Below are 23,758 nucleotides of genomic sequence, written 5' to 3' on the forward strand. Positions count from 1 at the left end.
AATTATTGTTCAACCCTCTGGAGTAGTGCCTGAGCACGTCTAAATTAACAATAATATAAGCTTCATTGATCATCGTGGGGAAAACGCCTTCACGTATCCCCAGCTCACTTCACGGAGGGTATGCTGTGCACATCGGGCTGCCTAGCTCGAGTACCCACCTAAGCTGGGTTCGAACCTGCGACCCTCTGATTACAAGCATACAAGTTTAGCCCACTGAGCCACCCGCTGCTGTTGGTCAAACTGGAGAGATCGCTGGACACCTTCCTACCTGATCTGGAAACTCATTGTACCTCAATGAGCCTAGGTGGGTCTTAGATGTATATAGACAGTGGCGTAGCACTCCTGATTGACCGATTGACATGAAGTTTGGAGGGTCTCTCTGTGGTTCAGTCCTACATCAGTGAGCCAAATTTTGTAATGATTGGCTGAAGCATCCCTGAGATATAGCTGGCTGATTGAAATGGGCAAGACACCAGTACAGTCAGGGTGTGGCTGGTGGCTGTATCTTACCGAAAGTTTAAGATTTTTCTGTAAATCTTTAAAAGGACTGTCTCCTGATTTGAATGACACCAGATTTATGGATGTTAGTCGAAAATCCTAGGAGGTTAACAAAAAAACCTGTTTTCAAAACATCTGTAAATCATGCAAGAAGGCAAAGATGTAGAACCAAGATCTATATGCAGTTTGATTAGTCAGGACATAGTGAATTGGACTGGCAATAAATTTCAACTGTAGGCTTGACAGGTCTGGAGATATAGGCAGAAATGCAAATCGGGGTGCTGTAGCGCCCCCATCTGACTGACTGGGACGGGTCAGTGGGACTGAGTAGTGGGTAGGAATAGGAATCTTGTTGCCAAATTTGGTCAGTCTAGGACTTACGGTTTAGGCTGGGCATTCAGTTTTAGGGAAGAAAAATAATTATTGTTCAACCCTCTGGAGTAGTGCCTGAGCACGTCTAAATTAACAATAATATAAGCTTCATTGATCATCGTGGGGAAAACACCTTCACGTATCCCCAGCTCACTTCACGGAGGGTATGCTGTGCACATCGGGCTGCCTAGCTCGAGTACCCACCTAAGCTGGGTTCGAACCTGCAACCCTCTGATTACAAGCATACAAGTTTAGCCCACTGAGCCACCCGCTGCTGTTGGTCAAACTGGAGAGATCGCTGGACACCTTCCTACCTGATCTGGAAACTCATTGTACCTCAATGAGCCTAGGTGGGTCTTAGATGTATATAGACAGTGGCGTAGCACTCCTGATTGACCGATTGACATGAAGTTTGGAGGGTCTCTCTGTGGTTCAGTCCTACATCAGTGAGCCAAATTTTGTAATGATTGGCTGAAGCATCCCTGAGATATAGCTGGCTGATTGAAATGGGCAAGACATCAGTACAGTCAGGGTGTGGCTGGTGGCTGTATCTTACCGAAAGTTTAAGATTTTTCTGTAAATCTTTAAAAGGACTGTCTCCTGATTTGAATGACACCAGATTTATGGATGTTAGTCGAAAATCCTAGGAGGTTAACAAAAAACCTGTTTTCAAAACATCTGTAAATCATGCAAGAAGGCAAAGATGTAGAACCAAGATCTATATGCAGTTTGATTCGTCAGGACATAGTGAATTGGACTGGCAATAAATTTCAACTGTAGGCTTGACAGGTCTGGAGATATAGGCAGAAATGCAAATCGGGGTGCTGTAGCGCCCCCATCTGACTGACTGGGACGGGTCAGTGGGACTGAGTAGTGGGTAGTAATAGTAATCTTGTTGCCAAATTTGGTCAGTCTAGGACTTACGGTTTAGGCTGGGCATTCAGTTTTAGGGAAGAAAAATAATTATTGTTCAACCCTCTGGAGTAGTGCCTGAGCACGTCTCAATTAACAATAATATAAGCTTCATTGATCATCGTGGGGAAAACGCCTTCACGTCTCCCAAGCTCACTTCACGGAGGGTATCGGGCACATCGGGCTGCCTAGCTCGAGGACCCACCTAAGCTGGGTTCGAACCTGCGACCCTCTGATTACAAGCATACAAGTTTAGCCCACTGAGCCACCCGTTGCTGTGGTTAAAATGGGTGAGATCGGTAGACACCTTCCTACCTGATCTGGTAACTCATTTGAGCTGAATTGGCCTAGGTTGGTCTTAGTAATATAAAAACAGTGGCCATAGCCACTGTTTACAGGGTAGGCTGAGGGTCAGAGGACAAATGTACCAGCTAAATTTGATTTAGATTGGTCATCACTAAGCCAGTCAAATTGCTGCTTGATTTTGATTGGCCGATGGCGGCCACTGTTTCAGGACTCATGACTGCCATTGTACGTGACTGACCTCAGGCTGAGTCCTAGTACATACCTTCCAAATTTCAGTTGGATTGGCCGAGGCAGTCAGAAGATATTGGCAGTTTTTAGTTGTAGCGCCCCCTATGGACGAAATGCGGCCCGCCTTGGACCGTGTCCCCAGAATGGTGTAGCGAGGTAGGATTTCAAATTTGGTCAAGGTAGGCCAAGGCACGGCCAAGTTATAGCAGTCAGACCACAACGAGTCAAATTTGGATTTTGTTTGGGCTTGGCTAATGGCCTTAGGACATAGAAATGTCTGAAATTTGTGGATGATTCTTGAACAGCTCAGAGTTCTGATTAGTTTGACACCTCATTTGTCTGATTTGGTAGGACAAGCTTTGACTGTAAGGAAAAAGTAGGATTTTCAAATTATGCAAATTAGCGAAAAATCTAAGCAGGCGGAGCTTCATGGTCCCATTGACTTTTTGGTAGGGCATGGCCGTCTGTATCAGCAGAAAAAAGAATTTCAGTTGTAGGACAAACAGGACAGGAGAAATCGACCGAAACGTGTTGGGGGGCGCTACGGCGCCCCCCTTTGGCTGAGTCGGACGGGTCGGACAAACTGAGTAGTGGGTAGGAATTCCAATCATCCTGCCAAATTTGGTCAGCCTAGGACTTACGGTTTAGGCTGGGCATTCAGTTTTAGGGAAGAAAAATAATAATAAAAATAATAATAATAATAATAATAATAATCCTAACAAAAACAATAAGGTTCCATAGCACTACGTGCTTTGGACCCTTAATAATAATAATAATAACTAGAAACTGCAGGCAGTTACTGAAGGGTCCAAAGGGTATGACAAGTAGGACAGGTAGGACAGGTAGGACAACAGATGGTTTGAGTAGAAGGTAGAAATCAGGATGGAGATTGTTGAGTGTCCGTCTAACAGGTCAGGAAATGTAGGACAGAATGTAGGACCCTGTGGTGTAGTGCCTGAACCTGACTGAATGTAATGTTTTGGTGAGATAGTCTGAGTAGTAGGTAGAAATCAGGATATAGACTAGTTAGTATCGGTCTAACAGGTCAGCAAATGCAGGACAGAATGTAGAACCCTGTGGTGGAGTGCCTTAGCCTGACTTAATACATGTTTTGGGTCAGATGGCCTGACTAGTTGGTAGATTTAGGGACCTTCATACCTGGTCTGGTAAGTGTAGATATTACATAGTTGCTTTTTTATACTGCCTGTGTAAACATAGGCTGTGTTGCATATTCTTAACAAAGTGCTGAGTTGCGGGAGTGTGACATGTAACAGCAGTAATATCATGCTGTATGCTATTCTAGGATGTATATTTAGACAGGAGAAAGGCTAAAAGTATTGAAGGCATTATTGAAATGGAGCGCTGACTCCACCTGCTGGCCAATTTATTATAAAATTGTAATTGCTGTAGTGTACACAGCCTGAAGAAAGATTAAAGTTTGAAAGATTTGTAAAAGTCAAATGGCAGGAGAATATAAGCAGATTAAAAATATGGACTTAGATGAAGGTTAAGGTGATTAATATTTTAATTTTTAAATAAACAATAAGCAGATTTCAGCTGCATTAACCAAGGTTGGTCTTAGACATATTATGACAGTGGCTGTAGTGCCCCCGTTTGACTGATTGCCACCAAACTTGGAAGGTCTTTTGCAGCTTGGCTGAGGCAGTCTAGTAACACAGCCGTGCATCAAATTTTGTGAGGATTGGATGAAGCATGCCAGAGATATAGCTATTTGAATGAAATAGGCATGGAAACAGTGTGGCCAGCAGGTGGAGTCAGCGCTCCATTTTAGAAATTGTATTCAATACTTTCAGGCCTTCTTATGTGTAAATTAAGTCTGATAATGTTCTATGAGGCAAATTGGTGAAAAATGAAAGTGAATAAAAAATATGGACTCAGGTGAAGGGAAAGGTAACAATTCTTTCAAGGTTTTATGAGAAATAAGGACATTTCAGCTGAATTTGCTAAGGTGGGTCTTAGACATATATGGACAGTGGCTGTAGCGCCCCTGTTTGACCGATTGGCACCAATATTGGAGGGTCTGTCTGAGGTCCCTTACTACATTAGGCCGTCAAATTTGATGAGGATTGGCTGAAGCACGGCTGAGATTCAGATGGTTGATTGAAATGAGCATGGATATGGTGCAGGTTTGTTGTAGCTGGTGGCCATAGCATACAGGTCAAGATATTTTTATGAATTATCCATAAGGGCAATGTCCTGATTGATGTACTACCAGAATGACCTACTTGGGCTGGATATTGTAGAAGTTACAGTAATATGTTATTTATTAAGTTATTAAACATCACAAGGGAATGAAAATGACTATCATTGGGCATTGCATATGTCTTGATTTGGCATGACTCACAGAACTGGCAGTACAAAATATTTTAACCAGTAATATGTCACTAGAACAGAAATGAGATAAATGTAAGTTGAACTGATTTTCAAGGTTTATACAGACATGTTATATTGTTGTAGCGCCCCCGTTTGACCGATCGGCACCAAATTTGGAGGGCCCTTCCGGACTACTATTCTACAGGATATATTAAAGTTTGGTGATGATTGGCTGAGGCAGGCCTGAGATATAGCTGTCTGATTGAATTGGGCATGGCACCTGTATGGTTTGTGTGTGGCTGGTGACTATACCTCATGGAAAGTTTATGATTTTTTTATGAATTATTTATTATGACTGTCTCCTGATTTAAATGATACCAGATTTGTGTAGGTTTGGTGAAAATCCTAGGAGGTTAACGAAATGTCTTGTTTTCAGACCAATATGAATTATGCAAAAACGCAAAGATGCAGAAGCAAGTTCTACATGTTGTTTGATTTGGCATGTCGTACTTAATTGACCGGGCAACAATTAGACTGCCATAACAGGATGGAGATTTAGCGTAGCTCTAATGTGACAGGAGATGTAGGGCAAACCGTAGAGGAGGATACTAAAAAGTCAGACAGAACTACAGGTCAGCAGATGTCAGACAGAACAGAACTTGTTTAGGTCAGATGGTTTGAGTAGAAGGTAGAAATCATGATGTAGATTGTTGAGTGTCGGTCTAACAGGTCAGGAAATGTAGGACAGAATGTAGAACCCTGTGGTGTAGTGCCTGAACCTGACTGAATGCATTGTTTTGGTCAGATGGTCTCAGTAGTAGGTAGAAATCAGGATATAGATTAGTTAGTATCGGTCTAACAGGTCAGCAAATGTAGGACAGAATGTAGAACCCTGTGGTGGAGTGCCTTAGCCTGACTGAATGCATGGTTTGGGTCAGATGGCCTGACTAGTTGGTAGATTTAGGGACCTTCATACCTGGTCTGGTAAGTCTAGATATTACAGTTTTCTTTTTTATACTGCCTGTGTAAACATAGGCTGTGTTGCATATTCTTAACAAAGTGCTGAGTTGCGTATTGTGACATGTAACAGCAGTAATATCATGCTGTATCATATTCTAGGTTATACATTTAGACAGGAGAAAGGCTAAAAGTATTGAAGGCATTATTGAAATGGAGCGCTGACTCCACCTGCTGGCCAATTTATTATAAAATTGTAATTGCTGCAGTGTACACAGCCTGAAGAAAGATTGAAGTTTGAAAGATTTGTAAAAGTCAAATGGCAGGAAAATATAAGCAGATTAAAAATATGGACTTAGATGAAGGGAAAGGTGATTAATTTTTTAATTTTTAAATAAACGATAAGCAGATTTCAGCTGCATTAACCAAGGTTGGTCTTAGACATATTAGGACAGTGGCTGTAGTGCCCCCGTTTGACCGATTGCCACCAAACTTGGAAGGTCTTTCTGAAGTCTAGTAACACAGATGTGCGTCAAATTTTGTGAGGATTGGATGAAGCATGCCAGAGATATAGCTATTTTAATGAAATGGGCATGGAAACAGTGTGGCCAGCAGGTGGAGTCAGCGCTCCATTTTAGAAATTGTATTCAATACTTTCAGGCCTTCTTATGTGTAAATTAAGTCTGATAATGTTCTATGAGGCAAATCGGTGAAAAATGAAAGTGAATAAGAAATATGGACTCAGGTGAAGGGAAAGGTAACAATTCTTTCAAGGTTTTATGAGAAATAAGGACATTTCAGCTGAATTTGCTAAGGTGGGTCTTAGAAATATATGGACAGTGGCTGTAGCGCCCCCATTTGACCGATTGGAACCAAAATTGGAGGGTCTGTCTGAGGTCCCTTACTACATTAGGCCGTCAAATTTGATGAGGATTGGCTGAAGCACAGCTGAGCTTTAGATGGTTGATTGAAATGAGCATGGATATGGTGCAGGTTTGTTGTAGCTGGTGGCCATAGCGTACAGGTTAAGATATTTTTATGAATTATCCATAATGGCAATGTCCTGATTGATGTACTACCAGAATGACCTACTTGGGCTGAACATTGTAGAAGTTACAGTAATATGTTATTTATTAAGTTTTTAAACATCACAAGGGAATGAAAATGACTATCATTGGGCATTGCATATGTCTTGATTTGGCATGACTCACAGAACTGGCAGTACAAAATATTTTAACCAGTAACATGTCACTAGAACAGAAATGAGATAAATGTAAGTTGAACTGATTTTCAAGGTTTATACAGACATGTTATGTTGTTGTAGCGCCCCCGTTTGACCGATCGGCACCAAATTTGGAGGGCCCTTCCGGACTACTATTCTACAGGATATATTAAAGTTTGGTGATGATTGGCTGAGGCAGGCCTGAGATATAGCTGTCTGATTGAATTGGGCATGGCACCTGTATGGTTTGTGTGTGGCTGGTGACTATACCTCATGGAAAGTTTATGATTTTTTTTATGAATTATTTATTATGACTGTCTCCTGATTTAAATGATACCAGATTTGTGTAGGTTTGGTGAAAATCCTAGGAGGTTAACGAAATGTCTTGTTTTCAGACCAATATGAATTATGCAAAAACGCAAAGATGCAGAAGCAAGTTCTACATGTTGTTTGATTTGGCATGTCGTACTGAATTGACCTGGCAAGAAATGTCGATTGTAGGCTTCACCGTTCTCGAGAAATAGGCAGAAATGCAAAAGTTGTCACTGTTGCGCCCCCATCTGGCCGAGTGAGGTGTCCTTTACAGTTTAGGCAGAGGGTCAGAGCACAAATGTATCACCCAAATTTGATTTAGATTGGTCATTGAGAAGCCTGTGAAATGCCTGCTTGATTTTGATTGGCTGATGGCGGCCACTCTTTAAGGAATAATTACTGCCATTGTAGGTGACTGACCACAGGCTGCTTCCTAGTACATATCTACCAAATTTCAGTTAGATTGGCAAAGGCAGTCAGGAGATATTGCCAGTTTTTAGTTGTAGCGCCCCCTATTGACGAAATGCGGCCCGCCTCGGACCGTGTCCCCAGAATGGTGTAGGGAGGTAGCATTTCAAATTTGGTCAAGGTAGGCCAAGGCACGGCCAAGTTATAGCCGTCAGACCAAAACGGGCCAAATTTGGACATTGTTTGGGCGTGGCTAATGGCCGTAGGATATAAAAATGTCTGAATTTTGTGGATAATTCTTGATCAGCAGAGAATTCTGATTCGTCTGACACCTCATTTGTCTGATTTGGTAGGACAAGCCAGGACTTTAAGGAAAAAGTAGGATTGGCAAATTATGCAAATTAGCAAAAAATCTAAGTAGGCGGAGCTTCATAGTCCAAATGGCAAGTTGGTAGGGCTTTGCTGTCTGTATATGTAGAACAAAGAATTTCGATTGTAGGTCTAACAGGACAGGAGATATCGACCGAAACGTGTTGGGGGGCGCTAAGGCGCCCCCATCTGGCTGGCAGGACTGGGTAGGACAACCTGAGTAGTGGGTAGGAATTGACATCATCTGACCAAGTTTGGTTGGTCTAGCTCTTACAGTTTAGGCTGTACATTCAGTTTTAGGGCAGAAAAATAATAATAACTAGAAACTGCAGGCAGTTACGAAAGGGTCCAAAGCGCAGGACGATCGGACTGGTAGGACAGTAGAGGAATAACGCCAGAGAACTGGCGACAAGGGTAGTAGAAAGTCAGACAGAATTAGACTGCCATAACAGATGTAGGACAGAGCAGGACGGTCTCAGTAGTAGGCAGACATTACGATGTAGATGCTTTTAGTGCAGGTGTAACAGGCCAGTAAACATCAGAGAGTACACTGTGCACATCAGGATACCTAGCTGAAACACCAACTTAAGCTGGGTTCGAACCGGCGACCCTCTGATTATAGGCACACAGGATTAGCACACTGAGCCACCCACTGCTGTGGGTAAGATGAGTGAGATCAGTAGACACCTTCCTACCTGATCTGGTAACTCATTATACAGTAGCTTAATTAGACTAGGTCGGTTTCAGACATATATGGACAGTGGCTATAGCGCTCCCGTTTGACCTATTGACACAAAATTTCAAGGGTCTCTCTGCGGTACAGTCCTACATCAGTGAGCCAAATTTTGTAATGATTGGCTGAAGCATCCCTGAGATATAGCTGTCTGATTGAAATGGGCAAGACAACAGTACAGTCAGGGTGTGGCTGGTGGCTGTATCTTACTGAAAGTTTAAGTTTTTTCTCTAAATCTTTAAAAGGACTGTCTCCTGGTTTTAATGACACCAGATTTATGTATGTTGGGCGAAAATCCTACGAGGTTAACAAAATAACCTATTTTCAAACAACTATAAATCATGCAAAAAGGCAAAGATGTAGAACCAAGTTCTATATGCAGTTGAAATTCGTCATGACATAGTAAATTGGACTGGCAATAAATTTCAACTGTAGGCTTGACAGTTCTGTAGATATAGGCATAAAAGCAAATCGGGGTGCTGTAGCGCCCCCCTCTGACTGACTGTGACGGGTCAGTGTGACTGAGTAGTGGGTAGGAATAGGAATCTTGTTGCCAAATTTGGTCAGTCTAGGACTTACGGTTTAGGCTGGGCATTCAGTTGTAGGGAAGAAAAATAATTATTGTTCAACTATATGAAGGAGTCCCTGAGCCCGTCTAAATTATAATAAAAGAAGCTTCATTAATCCTCATCTCCCCAGCTCACTTTATGGAGGATATGCTGTGCACATCAGGATGCGTAGCTCGAGTACCCACCGAAGCTGGGTTCAAACCTGCGACCCTCTGATTACAAGCATACAAGTTTAGCCCACTGAGCCACCCACTGCCGTGGGCAAAATGGGTGAGATCGGTAGACACCTTCCTACCTGATCTGGTAACTCATTTTAGCTCAATGAGCCTAGGTGGGTCTTAGACACATACAGACAGTGGCCGTAGCATTACCGTTTGACCGATCGACACGAAATTTGTATGGTATCTCTGCGGTACAGCCATACATTTGCGAGAGAAATTTTGTAATGATTGGCTGAAGCATCCCTGAGATATAGCTGTCTGATTGAAATGGGCGAGGTACCAGTACAGTCAGGTTGTGGCTGGTGGCTGTACCTTGCCGAAAGTTTAAGTTTTTTTCTGTAAGTCTTTAAAAGGACTGTTTCCTGATTATAAAGACAGCAGATTTATGTAGGTTCGGTGAAAATCCTTGCAGTTTAATGAAATAACCTGTTTTCAAAGAACTATAAATCATGCAAAAACACAAAGATGCAGAACCAAGTTCTATACGTTGTCAGGTTTGACATGACGTTGTGAATTCGATTGGCAATAAATTTCAACTGTAGGCTTGAAAGTTCTGTAGATATAGGCAGAAATGCAAATCAGACTGCTGTAGCGCCCCCATCTGACTGACTGGGACGGGTCATAGGGGCTGAGTAGTGGGTAGGAATAGGCATCTTGGTGCCAAATTTGGTCAGCCTAGGTCTTATGGTTTAGGCTGGGCATTCAGTTTTAGGGAAGAAAAATAATTATAATCTAACCGTTTTGAAGAGAGCCTGAGCCATTCTGAATGGCTGGTTTAAATAAAATTTTGTGTATTTTTTTTCCCTCATGTGGAAAACACCTTTACGTCTCCCCACTTGCTTTACGGAGAGCATGCTGTGCACATCGGGCTGCCTAGCTCGAGGACCCACCTAAGCTGGGTTCGAACCTGCGACCCTCTGATTACAAGCATACAAGTTTAGCCCACTGAGCCACCCGCTGCTGTTGGTAAAACTGGAGAGATCGCTGGACACCTTCTTACCTGATCTGGTAACTCATTTTACCTCAATGAGCCTAGGTGGGTCTTAGATGTATATAGACAGTGGCGTAGCGCTCCCAATTGACCGATCGACACGAAATTTGGAGGGTCTCTCTGAGGTACAGTCCTACATCAGTGAGCCAAATTTTGTAATGATTGGCTGAAGCATTCCTGAGATATAGCTGTCTGATTGAAATGGGCAAGACAACAGTACAGTCAGGGTGTGGCTGGTGGCTGTATCTTACCGAAAGTTTAAGTTTTTTCTCTAAATCTTTAAAAGGACTGTCTCCTGGTTTGAATGACAACAGATTTATGTATGTTGGGCGACAATCGGAGGAGGTTAACAAAATTACCTGTTTTCAAACAACTATAAATCATGCAAAAAGGCAAAGATGGAGAACCAAGTTCTATATGCAGTTGAAATTCGTCATGACATAGTGAATTGGACTGGCAATAAATTTCAACTGTTGGCTTGACAGGTCTGTAGATATAGGCAGAAATGCAAATCGGGGTGCTGTAGCGCCCCCATCTGACTGACTGGGACGGGTCAGTGGGACTGAGTAGTGGGTAGGAATAGGAATCTTGTTGCCAAATTTGGTTAGTCTAGGACTTACGGTTTAGGCTGGGCATTCAGTTTTAGGGAAGAAAAATAATTATTGTTCAACCCTCTGATGTAGTGCCTGAGCATGTCTAACTTAACAATAATATAAGCTTCATTGATCATCGCGGGGAAAACGCCTTCATGTCTCCCCAGCTCACTTCACGGAGAGTATGCTGTGCACATCGGGCTGCTTAGCTCGAGTACCCACCTAAGCTGGGTTCGAACCTGCGACCCTCTGATTACAAGCATACAAGTTTAGCCCACTGAGCCACCCGTTGCTGTGGTTAAAGCAGGTGAGATCGGTAGACACCTTCCTACCTGATCTGGTAACTCATTTGAGCTGAATTGGCCTAGGTTGGTCTTAGTAATATAAAAACAGTGGCCATAGCCACTGTTTACAGGGTAGGCTGAGGGTCAGAGGACAAATGTACCAGCTAAATTTGATTTAGATTGGTCATCATTAAGCCAGTCAAATTGCTGCTTGATTTTGATTGGCCGATGGCGGCCACTGTTTCAGGACTCATGACTGCCATTGTATGTGACTGACCTCAGGCTGCGTCCTAGTACATACCTTCCAAATTTCAGTTGGATTGGCCGAGGCAGTCAGAAGATATTGGCAGTTTTTAGTTGTAGCGCCCCCTATGGACGAAATGCGGCCCGCCTTGCACCGTGCCCCCAAAATGGTGTAGGGAGGTAGGATTTCAAATTTGGGCAAGGTAGGCCAAGGCACGGCCAAGTTATAGTAGTCAGACCACAATGTGTCAAATTTAGATATTGTTTGGGCTAGGCTAATGGCCGTAGGACATAGAAATGTCTGAAATTTGTGGATGATTCTTGATCAGCTCAGAGTTCTGATTCGTTTGACACCTCATTTGTCTGATTTGGTAGGACAAGCTAGGACTGTAAGAAAAAAGTATGATTTGCAAAATATGCAAATTAGCAAAAAATCTAAGTAGGCGGAGCTTCATGGTCCCATTGACTTTTTGGTAGGGCATGGCTGTCTGTATCAGCAGAAAAAAGAATTTCGGTTGTAGGACAAACAGGACAGGAGATATCGACGGAAACATGTTGGGGGGCGCTACGGCGCCCCCCATTGGCTGAGTCGGACGGGTCGGACAACCTGAGTAGTGGGTAGGAATTCCAATCATCCTACCAAATTTGGTCGGCCTAGGACTTACGGTTTAGGCTGGGCATTCAGTTTTAGGGAAGAAAAATAATAATAATAATAATAATAATAACTAGAAACTGCAGGCAGTTACGAAAGGGTCCAAAGCGCAGGACGATCGGACTGGTCGGACAGTAGAGGAATAACGGCAGTGAACCGGCGGCCAGGGTAGTAGAAAGTCAGACAGAATTAGACTGCCATAACAGGATAGGCGATGTAGGACAGAGCTGGACGGTCTCAGTAGTTTGCAGACATTATGATGTAGATGCTTTTAGTGCAGGTGTAACAGGCCAGTCAACATCAGAGAGTACACTGTGCACATCAGGATACCTAGCTGAAATACAAAAATACTAAGCTGGGTTCGAACCGGCGATCCTCTGATTACAGGCACACAGGATTAGCACACTGAGCCATCCGCTGCTGTGGGTAAGATGACTGAGATCAGTAGACACCTTCTGGTAACTCGTTTTAGCTCAATGAGCCTAGGTGGGTCTTAGATGTATATAGACAGTGGCGTAGCGCTCCCGATTGACCGATCGACACGAAGTTTGGAGGGTCTCTCTGTGGTTCAGTCCTACATCAGTGAGCCAAATTTTGTAATGATTGGCTGAAGCATCCCTGAGATATAGCTGTCTGATTGAAATGGACGTGGCACCAGTAGAGTCAGGGTGTGGCTGGTGGCCATACCTTACCAAAAGTTTCATTTTTTTCTCTAAATCTTTAAAAGGACTATCTTCTGATTTGAAGGACAACAGATGTATGTAGGTTTGTTGAAAATCAAAGGAGGTTAACAAGAAAAGCTGTTTTCAGACAAATATAATTTATGTAAAAACAGAAAGAGGGAGAACCAAGTTATATATGTTGTTAGATTAGTCATGACATAGTTAATTGTAGTCGCAATAAATTTCAACTGTAGGCTTGACAGGTCTGGAGATATAGGCAGAAATGCAAATCGGGGTGCTGTAGCGCCCCCATCTGACTGACTGGGACGGGTCAGTGGGACTGAGTAGTGGGTAGGAATAGGAATCTTGTTGCCAAATTTGGTCAGTCTAGGACTTACGGTTTAGGCTGGGCATTCAGTTTTAGGGAAGAAAAATAATTATTGTTCAACCCTCTGGAGTAGTGCCTGAGCACGTCTAAATTAACAATAATATAAGCTTCATTGATCATCGTGGGGAAAACGCCTTCATGTATCCCCAGCTCACTTCACGGAGGGTATGCTGTGCACATCGGGCTGCCTAGCTCGAGGACCCACCTAAGCTGGGTTCGAACCTGCGACCCTCTGATTACAAGCATACAAGTTTAGCCCACTGAGCCACCCGCTGCTGTTGGTAAAACTGGAGAGATCGCTGGACACCTTCCTACCTGATCTGGAAACTCATTGTACCTCAAGGAGCCTAGGTGGGTCTTAGATGTATATAGACAGTGGCGTAGCGCTCCTGATTGACCGATTGACACGAAGTTTGGAGGGTCTCTCTGTGGTTCAGTCCTACATCAGTGAGCCAAATTTTGTAATGATTGGATGAAGCATCCCTGAGATATAGCTGGCTGATTGAAATGGGCAAGACATCAGTACAGTCAGGGTGTGGCTGGTGGCTGTATCTTACCGAAAGTTTAAGATTTTTCTGTAAATCTTTAAAAGGACTGTCTCCTGATTTGAATGACACCAGATTTATGGATGTTAGTCGAAAATCCTAGGAGGTTAACAAAAAAACCTGTTTTCAAAACATCTGTAAATCATGCAAGAAGGCAAAGATGTAGAACCAAGGTCTATATGCAGTTTGATTCGTCAGGACATAGTGAATTGGACTGGCAATAAATTTCAACTGTAGGCTTGACAGGTCTGGAGATATAGGCAGAAATGCAAATCGGGGTGCTGTAGCGCCCCCATCTGACTGACTGGGACGGGTCAGTGGGACTGAGTAGTGGGTAGGAATAGGAATCTTGTTGCCAAATTTGGTCAGTCTAGGACTTACGGTTTAGGCTGGGCATTCAGTTTTAGGGAAGAAAAATAATTATTGTTCAACCCTCTGAAGTAGTGCCTGAGCACGTCTAAATTAACAATAATATAAGCTTCATTGATCATCGTGGGGAAAACGCCTTCACTTATTCCCAGCTCACTTCACGGAGGGTATGCTGTGCACATCGGGCTGCCTAGCTCGAGGACCCACCGAAGCTGGGTTCGAACCTGCGACCCTCTGATTACAAGCATACAAGTTTAGCCCACTGAGCCACCCGTTGCTGTGGTTAAAGCAGGTGAGATCAGTTGACACCTTCCTACCTGATCTGGTAACTCATTTGAGCTGAATTGGCCTAGGTTGGTCAGTAATATAAAAACAGTGGCCATAGCCACTGTTTACAGGGTAGGCTGAGGGTCAGAGGACAAATGTACCAGCTAAATTTGATTTAGATTGGTCATCATTAAGCCAGTCAAATTGCTGCTTGATTTTGATTGGCCGATGGCGGCCACTGTTTCAGGACTCATGACTGCCATTGTACGTGACTGACCTCAGGCTGCGTCCTAGTACATACCTTCCAAATTTCAGTTGGATTGGCCGAGGCAGTCAGAAGATATTGGCAGTTTTTAGTTGTAGCGCCCCCTATGGACGAAATGCGGCCCGCCTTGGAACTTGCCCCCAAAATGGTGTAGGGAGGTAGGATTTCAAATTTGGTCAAGGTAGGCCAAGGCACGGCCAAGTTATAGTAGTCAGACCACAATGTGTCAAATTTAGATATTGTTTGGGCTAGGCTAATGGCCGTAGGACATAGAAATGTCTGAAATTTGTGGATGATTCTTGATCAGCTCAGAGTTCTGATTCGTTTGACACCTCATTTGTCTGATTTGGTAGGACAAGCTAGGACTGTAAGAAAAAAGTATGATTTGCAAAATATGCAAATTAGCAAAAAATCTAAGTAGGCGGAGCTTCATGGTCCCATTGACTTTTTGGCAGGGCATGGCTGTCTGTATCAGCAGAAAAAAGAATTTCGGTTGTAGGACAAACAGGACAGGAGATATCGACGGAAACATGTTGGGGGGCGCTACGGCGCCCCCCATTGGCTGAGTCGGATGGGTCAGACAACCTGAGTAGTGGGTAGGAATTCCAATCATCCTACCAAATTTGGTCGGCCTAGGACTTACGGTTTAGGCTGGGCATTCAGTTTTAGGGAAGAAAAATAATAATAATAATAATAATAATAATAATAACTAGAAACTGCAGGCAGTTACGAAAGGGTCCAAAGCGCAGGACGATCGGACTGGTCGGACAGTAGAGGAATAACGGCAGTGAACCGGCGGCCAGGGTAGTAGAAAGTCAGACAGAATTAGACTGCCATAACAGGATAGGAGATGTAGGACAGAGCTGGACGGTCTCAGTAGTTGGCAGACATTAGGATGGAGATGCTTTTAGTGCAGGTGTAACAGGCCAGTCAACATCAGAGAGTACACTGTGCACATCAGGATACCTAGCTGAAATACAAAAATACTAAGCTGGGTTCGAACCGGCGATCCTCTGATTACAGGCACACAGGATTAGCACACTGAGCCACCCGCTGCTGTGGGTAAGACGACTGAGATCAGTAGACACCTTCTGGTAACTCGTTTTAGCTCAATGAGCCTAGGTGGGTCTTAGATGTATATAGACAGTGGCGTAGCGCTCCCGATTGACCGATCGACACGAAATTTGGAGGTTATCTCTGGGGTACAGTCCTACATCAGTGAGCCAATTGTTGTAATGATTGGCTGAAGCATCCCTGAGATATAGCTGTCTGATTGAAATGGGCAAGACATCAGTACAGTCAGGGTGTGGCTGGAGGCTGTATCTTACCGAAAGTTTAAGTTTTTTCTGTAAATCTTTAAAAGGACTGTCTCCTGATTTGAATGACACCCGATTTATGGATGTTAGGTGAATATCCTAGGAGGTTAACAAAAAACCTGTTTTCAAAACATCTATAAATCATGCAAGAAGGCAAAGATGTAAAACCAAGATCTATATGCAGGTTGATTCATCAGGACATAGTGAATTGGCCTGGCAATAAATTTCAACTGTAGGCTTGACAGGTCTGGAGATATAGGCAGAAATGCAAATCGGGGTGCTGTAGCGCCCCCATCTGACTGACTGGGATGGGTCAGTGGGACTGAGTAGTGGGTAGGAATAGCAATATTGTTGCCAAATTTGGTCAGTCTAGGACTTACGGTTTAGGCTGGGCATTCAGTTTTAGGGAAGAAAAATAATTATTGTTTAACCGTCTGAAGTAGTGCCTGAGCACGTCTAAATTAACAATAATATAAGCTTCATTCATCATCGTGGGGAAAACGCCTTCACGTCTCCCCAGCTCACTTCATGGAGGGTATGCTGTGCACATCGGGCTGCCTAGCTCGAGTACCCGCCGAAGCTGGGTTCGAACCTGCGACCCTCTGATTACAAGCATACAAGTTTAGCCCACTGAGCCACCCGTTGCTGTGGTTAAAGCAAGTGAGATCGGTAGACACCTTCCTACCTGATCTGGTAACTCATTTGAGCTGAATTGGCCTAGGTTGGTCTTAGTAATATATAAACAGTGGCCGTAGCCACTGTTTACACGGTAGGCTGAGGGTCAGAGGACAAATGTACCAGCTAAATTTGATTTGGATTGGTCATCATTAAGCAAGTCAAATTGCTGCTTGATTTTGATTGGCCAATGGCGGCCACTGTTTCAGGACTCATGACTGTCATTGTAGGTGACTGACCTCAGGCTGGGACCTAGTACATATCTGCCAAATTCCAGTTGGATTGGCCAAGGCAGTCAGGAGATATTGGCAGTTTTTAGTCATAGCGCCCCCTATGGACGAAATGCGGCCCCCCTTGGACCGTGTCCCCAGAATGATGTCCGGAGGTAGAATTTCAAATTTGGTCGATGTAGGTCAAGGCAAGGGCAAGTCATAGCTGTTAGACCAAAATGGGCCAAATTTGGGAATTCTTTGGGCGTGGCTAATGGCCGTACAATACACAAAATGTCTCAATTTTTTTAGAAATTCTTGATGAGCTCACAGTTCTGATTCGTTTGACACCTCATTTGTCTGATTTGGTAGGACAAGCTAGGACTTTAAGAGATAAGTAGTATTTGCAAAATATGCAAATTAGCAAAAAATCTAAGTAGGCGGAGCTTCATGGTCCCATTGACTTTTTGGTAGGGCATGGCTGTCTGTATCAGCAGAAAAAAGAATTTTGGTTGTAGGACAAACAGGACAGGAGATATTGACTGAAACGTGTTGGGGGGCGCTACGGCGCCCCCCTCTGGCTGAGTCGGACGGGTCGGACAACCTGAGTAGTGGGTAGAAATACCAATCATCCTACCAAATTTGGTCGGCCTAGGACTTACGGTTTAGGCTGGGCATTCAGTTTTAGGGAAGAAAAATAATAAAAATAAAAAAAATAATAATAATCCTAACAAAAACAATAAGGTTCCATAGCACTACGTGCTTTGGACCCTTAATAATAATCTTAACAAAAACAATAAGGTTCCATAGCACTACGTGCTTTGGACCCTTAATAACTAGAAACTGCAGGCAGTTACTGAAGGGTCCAAAGGGTATGACAAGTAGGACAGGTAGGACAGGTAGGACAACAGATGGTTTGAGTAGAAGGTAGAAATCAGGATGGAGATTGTTGAGTGTCCGTCTAACAGGTCAGGAAATGTAGGACAGAATGTAGGACCCTGTGGTGTAGTGCCTGAACCTGACTGAATGTAATGTTTTGGTGAGATAGTCTGAGTAGTAGGTAGAAATCAGGATATAGACTAGTTAGTATCGGTCTAACAGGTCAGCAAATGCAGGACAGAATGTAGAACCCTGTGGTGGAGTGCCTTAGCCTGACTTAATACATGTTTTGGGTCAGATGGCCTGACTAGTTGGTAGATTTAGGGACCTTCATACCTGGTCTGGTAAGTGTAGATATTACATAGTTGCTTTTTTATACTGCCTGTGTAAACATAGGCTGTGTTGCATATTCTTAACAAAGTGCTGAGTTGCGGGAGTGTGACATGTAACAGCAGTAATATCATGCTGTATGCTATTCTAGGATGTATATTTAGACAGGAGAAAGGCTAAAAGTATTGAAGGCATTATTGAAATGGAGCGCTGACTCCACCTGCTGGCCAATTTATTATAAAATTGTAATTGCTGTAGTGTACACAGCCTGAAGAAAGATTAAAGTTTGAAAGATTTGTAAAAGTCAAATGGCAGGAGAATATAAGCAGATTAAAAATATGGACTTAGATGAAGGTTAAGGTGATTAATATTTTAATTTTTAAATAAACAATAAGCAGATTTCAGCTGCATTAACCAAGGTTGGTCTTAGACATATTATGACAGTGGCTGTAGTGCCCCCGTTTGACTGATTGCCACCAAACTTGGAAGGTCTTTTGCAGCTTGGCTGAGGCAGTCTAGTAACACAGCCGTGCATCAAATTTTGTGAGGATTGGATGAAGCATGCCAGAGATATAGCTATTTGAATGAAATAGGCATGGAAACAGTGTGGCCAGCAGGTGGAGTCAGCGCTCCATTTTAGAAATTGTATTCAATACTTTCAGGCCTTCTTATGTGTAAATTAAGTCTGATAATGTTCTATGAGGCAAATTGGTGAAAAATGAAAGTGAATAAAAAATATGGACTCAGGTGAAGGGAAAGGTAACAATTCTTTCAAGGTTTTATGAGAAATAAGGACATTTCAGCTGAATTTGCTAAGGTGGGTCTTAGACATATATGGACAGTGGCTGTAGCGCCCCTGTTTGACCGATTGGCACCAATATTGGAGGGTCTGTCTGAGGTCCCTTACTACATTAGGCCGTCAAATTTGATGAGGATTGGCTGAAGCACGGCTGAGATTCAGATGGTTGATTGAAATGAGCATGGATATGGTGCAGGTTTGTTGTAGCTGGTGGCCATAGCATACAGGTCAAGATATTTTTATGAATTATCCATAAGGGCAATGTCCTGATTGATGTACTACCAGAATGACCTACTTGGGCTGGATATTGTAGAAGTTACAGTAATATGTTATTTATTAAGTTATTAAACATCACAAGGGAATGAAAATGACTATCATTGGGCATTGCATATGTCTTGATTTGGCATGACTCACAGAACTGGCAGTACAAAATATTTTAACCAGTAATATGTCACTAGAACAGAAATGAGATAAATGTAAGTTGAACTGATTTTCAAGGTTTATACAGACATGTTATATTGTTGTAGCGCCCCCGTTTGACCGATCGGCACCAAATTTGGAGGGCCCTTCCGGACTACTATTCTACAGGATATATTAAAGTTTGGTGATGATTGGCTGAGGCAGGCCTGAGATATAGCTGTCTGATTGAATTGGGCATGGCACCTGTATGGTTTGTGTGTGGCTGGTGACTATACCTCATGGAAAGTTTATGATTTTTTTATGAATTATTTATTATGACTGTCTCCTGATTTAAATGATACCAGATTTGTGTAGGTTTGGTGAAAATCCTAGGAGGTTAACGAAATGTCTTGTTTTCAGACCAATATGAATTATGCAAAAACGCAAAGATGCAGAAGCAAGTTCTACATGTTGTTTGATTTGGCATGTCGTACTTAATTGACCGGGCAACAATTAGACTGCCATAACAGGATGGAGATTTAGCGTAGCTCTAATGTGACAGGAGATGTAGGGCAAACCGTAGAGGAGGATACTAAAAAGTCAGACAGAACTACAGGTCAGCAGATGTCAGACAGAACAGAACTTGTTTAGGTCAGATGGTTTGAGTAGAAGGTAGAAATCATGATGTAGATTGTTGAGTGTCGGTCTAACAGGTCAGGAAATGTAGGACAGAATGTAGAACCCTGTGGTGTAGTGCCTGAACCTGACTGAATGCATTGTTTTGGTCAGATGGTCTCAGTAGTAGGTAGAAATCAGGATATAGATTAGTTAGTATCGGTCTAACAGGTCAGCAAATGTAGGACAGAATGTAGAACCCTGTGGTGGAGTGCCTTAGCCTGACTGAATGCATGGTTTGGGTCAGATGGCCTGACTAGTTGGTAGATTTAGGGACCTTCATACCTGGTCTGGTAAGTCTAGATATTACAGAGTTTTCTTTTTTATACTGCCTGTGTAAACATAGGCTGTGTTGCATATTCTTAACAAAGTGCTGAGTTGCGTATTGTGACATGTAACAGCAGTAATATCATGCTGTATCATATTCTAGGTTATACATTTAGACAGGAGAAAGGCTAAAAGTATTGAAGGCATTATTGAAATGGAGCGCTGACTCCACCTGCTGGCCAATTTATTATAAAATTGTAATTGCTGCAGTGTACACAGCCTGAAGAAAGATTGAAGTTTGAAAGATTTGTAAAAGTCAAATGGCAGGAAAATATAAGCAGATTAAAAATATGGACTTAGATGAAGGGAAAGGTGATTAATTTTTTAATTTTTAAATAAACGATAAGCAGATTTCAGCTGCATTAACCAAGGTTGGTCTTAGACATATTAGGACAGTGGCTGTAGTGCCCCCGTTTGACCGATTGCCACCAAACTTGGAAGGTCTTTCTGAAGTCTAGTAACACAGATGTGCGTCAAATTTTGTGAGGATTGGATGAAGCATGCCAGAGATATAGCTATTTTAATGAAATGGGCATGGAAACAGTGTGGCCAGCAGGTGGAGTCAGCGCTCCATTTTAGAAATTGTATTCAATACTTTCAGGCCTTCTTATGTGTAAATTAAGTCTGATAATGTTCTATGAGGCAAATCGGTGAAAAATGAAAGTGAATAAGAAATATGGACTCAGGTGAAGGGAAAGGTAACAATTCTTTCAAGGTTTTATGAGAAATAAGGACATTTCAGCTGAATTTGCTAAGGTGGGTCTTAGAAATATATGGACAGTGGCTGTAGCGCCCCCATTTGACCGATTGGAACCAAAATTGGAGGGTCTGTCTGAGGTCCCTTACTACATTAGGCCGTCAAATTTGATGAGGATTGGCTGAAGCACAGCTGAGCTTTAGATGGTTGATTGAAATGAGCATGGATATGGTGCAGGTTTGTTGTAGCTGGTGGCCATAGCGTACAGGTTAAGATATTTTTATGAATTATCCATAATGGCAATGTCCTGATTGATGTACTACCAGAATGACCTACTTGGGCTGAACATTGTAGAAGTTACAGTAATATGTTATTTATTAAGTTTTTAAACATCACAAGGGAATGAAAATGACTATCATTGGGCATTGCATATGTCTTGATTTGGCATGACTCACAGAACTGGCAGTACAAAATATTTTAACCAGTAACATGTCACTAGAACAGAAATGAGATAAATGTAAGTTGAACTGATTTTCAAGGTTTATACAGACATGTTATGTTGTTGTAGCGCCCCCGTTTGACCGATCGGCACCAAATTTGGAGGGCCCTTCCGGACTACTATTCTACAGGATATATTAAAGTTTGGTGATGATTGGCTGAGGCAGGCCTGAGATATAGCTGTCTGATTGAATTGGGCATGGCACCTGTATGGTTTGTGTGTGGCTGGTGACTATACCTCATGGAAAGTTTATGATTTTTTTTATGAATTATTTATTATGACTGTCTCCTGATTTAAATGATACCAGATTTGTGTAGGTTTGGTGAAAATCCTAGGAGGTTAACGAAATGTCTTGTTTTCAGACCAATATGAATTATGCAAAAACGCAAAGATGCAGAAGCAAGTTCTACATGTTGTTTGATTTGGCATGTCGTACTGAATTGACCTGGCAAGAAATGTCGATTGTAGGCTTCACCGTTCTCGAGAAATAGGCAGAAATGCAAAAGTTGTCACTGTTGCGCCCCCATCTGGCCGAGTGAGGTGTCCTTTACAGTTTAGGCAGAGGGTCAGAGCACAAATGTATCACCCAAATTTGATTTAGATTGGTCATTGAGAAGCCTGTGAAATGCCTGCTTGATTTTGATTGGCTGATGGCGGCCACTCTTTAAGGAATAATTACTGCCATTGTAGGTGACTGACCACAGGCTGCTTCCTAGTACATATCTACCAAATTTCAGTTAGATTGGCAAAGGCAGTCAGGAGATATTGCCAGTTTTTAGTTGTAGCGCCCCCTATTGACGAAATGCGGCCCGCCTCGGACCGTGTCCCCAGAATGGTGTAGGGAGGTAGCATTTCAAATTTGGTCAAGGTAGGCCAAGGCACGGCCAAGTTATAGCCGTCAGACCAAAACGGGCCAAATTTGGACATTGTTTGGGCGTGGCTAATGGCCGTAGGATATAAAAATGTCTGAATTTTGTGGATAATTCTTGATCAGCAGAGAATTCTGATTCGTCTGACACCTCATTTGTCTGATTTGGTAGGACAAGCCAGGACTTTAAGGAAAAAGTAGGATTGGCAAATTATGCAAATTAGCAAAAAATCTAAGTAGGCGGAGCTTCATAGTCCAAATGGCAAGTTGGTAGGGCTTTGCTGTCTGTATATGTAGAACAAAGAATTTCGATTGTAGGTCTAACAGGACAGGAGATATCGACCGAAACGTGTTGGGGGGCGCTAAGGCGCCCCCATCTGGCTGGCAGGACTGGGTAGGACAACCTGAGTAGTGGGTAGGAATTGACATCATCTGACCAAGTTTGGTTGGTCTAGCTCTTACAGTTTAGGCTGTACATTCAGTTTTAGGGCAGAAAAATAATAATAATAATAATAACTAGAAACTGCAGGCAGTTACTGAAGGGTCCAAAGGGTATGACAAGTAGGACAGGTAGGACAGGTAGGACAACAGATGGTTTGAGTAGAAGGTAGAAATCAGGATGGAGATTGTTGAGTGTCCGTCTAACAGGTCAGGAAATGTAGGACAGAATGTAGGACCCTGTGGTGTAGTGCCTGAACCTGACTGAATGCAATGTTTTGGTGAGATAGTCTGAGTAGTAGGTAGAAATCAGGATATAGACTAGTTAGTATCGGTCTAACAGGTCAGCAAATGCAGGACAGAATGTAGAACCCTGTGGTGGAGTGCCTTAGCCTGACTTAATACATGTTTTGGGTCAGATGGCCTGACTAGTTGGTAGATTTAGGGACCTTCATACCTGGTCTGGTAAGTGTAGATATTACATAGTTGCTTTTTTATACTGCCTGTGTAAACATAGGCTGTGTTGCATATTCTTAACAAAGTGCTGAGTTGCGGGAGTGTGACATGTAACAGCAGTAATATCATGCTGTATGCTATTCTAGGATGTATATTTAGACAGGAGAAAGGCTAAAAGTATTGAAGGCATTATTGAAATGGAGCGCTGACTCCACCTGCTGGCCAATTTATTATAAAATTGTAATTGCTGTAGTGTACACAGCCTGAAGAAAGATTAAAGTTTGAAAGATTTGTAAAAGTCAAATGGCAGGAGAATATAAGCAGATTAAAAATATGGACTTAGATGAAGGGAAAGGTGATTAATATTTTAATTTTTAAATAAACAATAAGCAGATTTCAGCTGCATTAACCAAGGTTGGTCTTAGACATATTATGACAGTGGCTGTAGTGCCCCCGTTTGACTGATTGCCACCAAACTTGGAAGGTCTTTT

At 42.7% G+C, this 23,758-nt stretch overlaps 1 protein-coding gene across 2 annotated transcripts in view; it reads right to left on the bottom strand.

Annotated features, from left to right (window-relative positions):
• The window catches only part of LOC140592132 (sialoadhesin-like), a 252,455-nt gene that overhangs the window by 28,515 nt on the left and 200,182 nt on the right, over positions 1–23,758 (bottom strand). The window lies entirely within an intron of this gene.

Source organism: Paramormyrops kingsleyae, chromosome 7 (genome assembly GCF_048594095.1).
Source record: "Paramormyrops kingsleyae isolate MSU_618 chromosome 7, PKINGS_0.4, whole genome shotgun sequence".
Taxonomy (NCBI): Eukaryota; Metazoa; Chordata; class Actinopteri; order Osteoglossiformes; family Mormyridae; genus Paramormyrops; species Paramormyrops kingsleyae.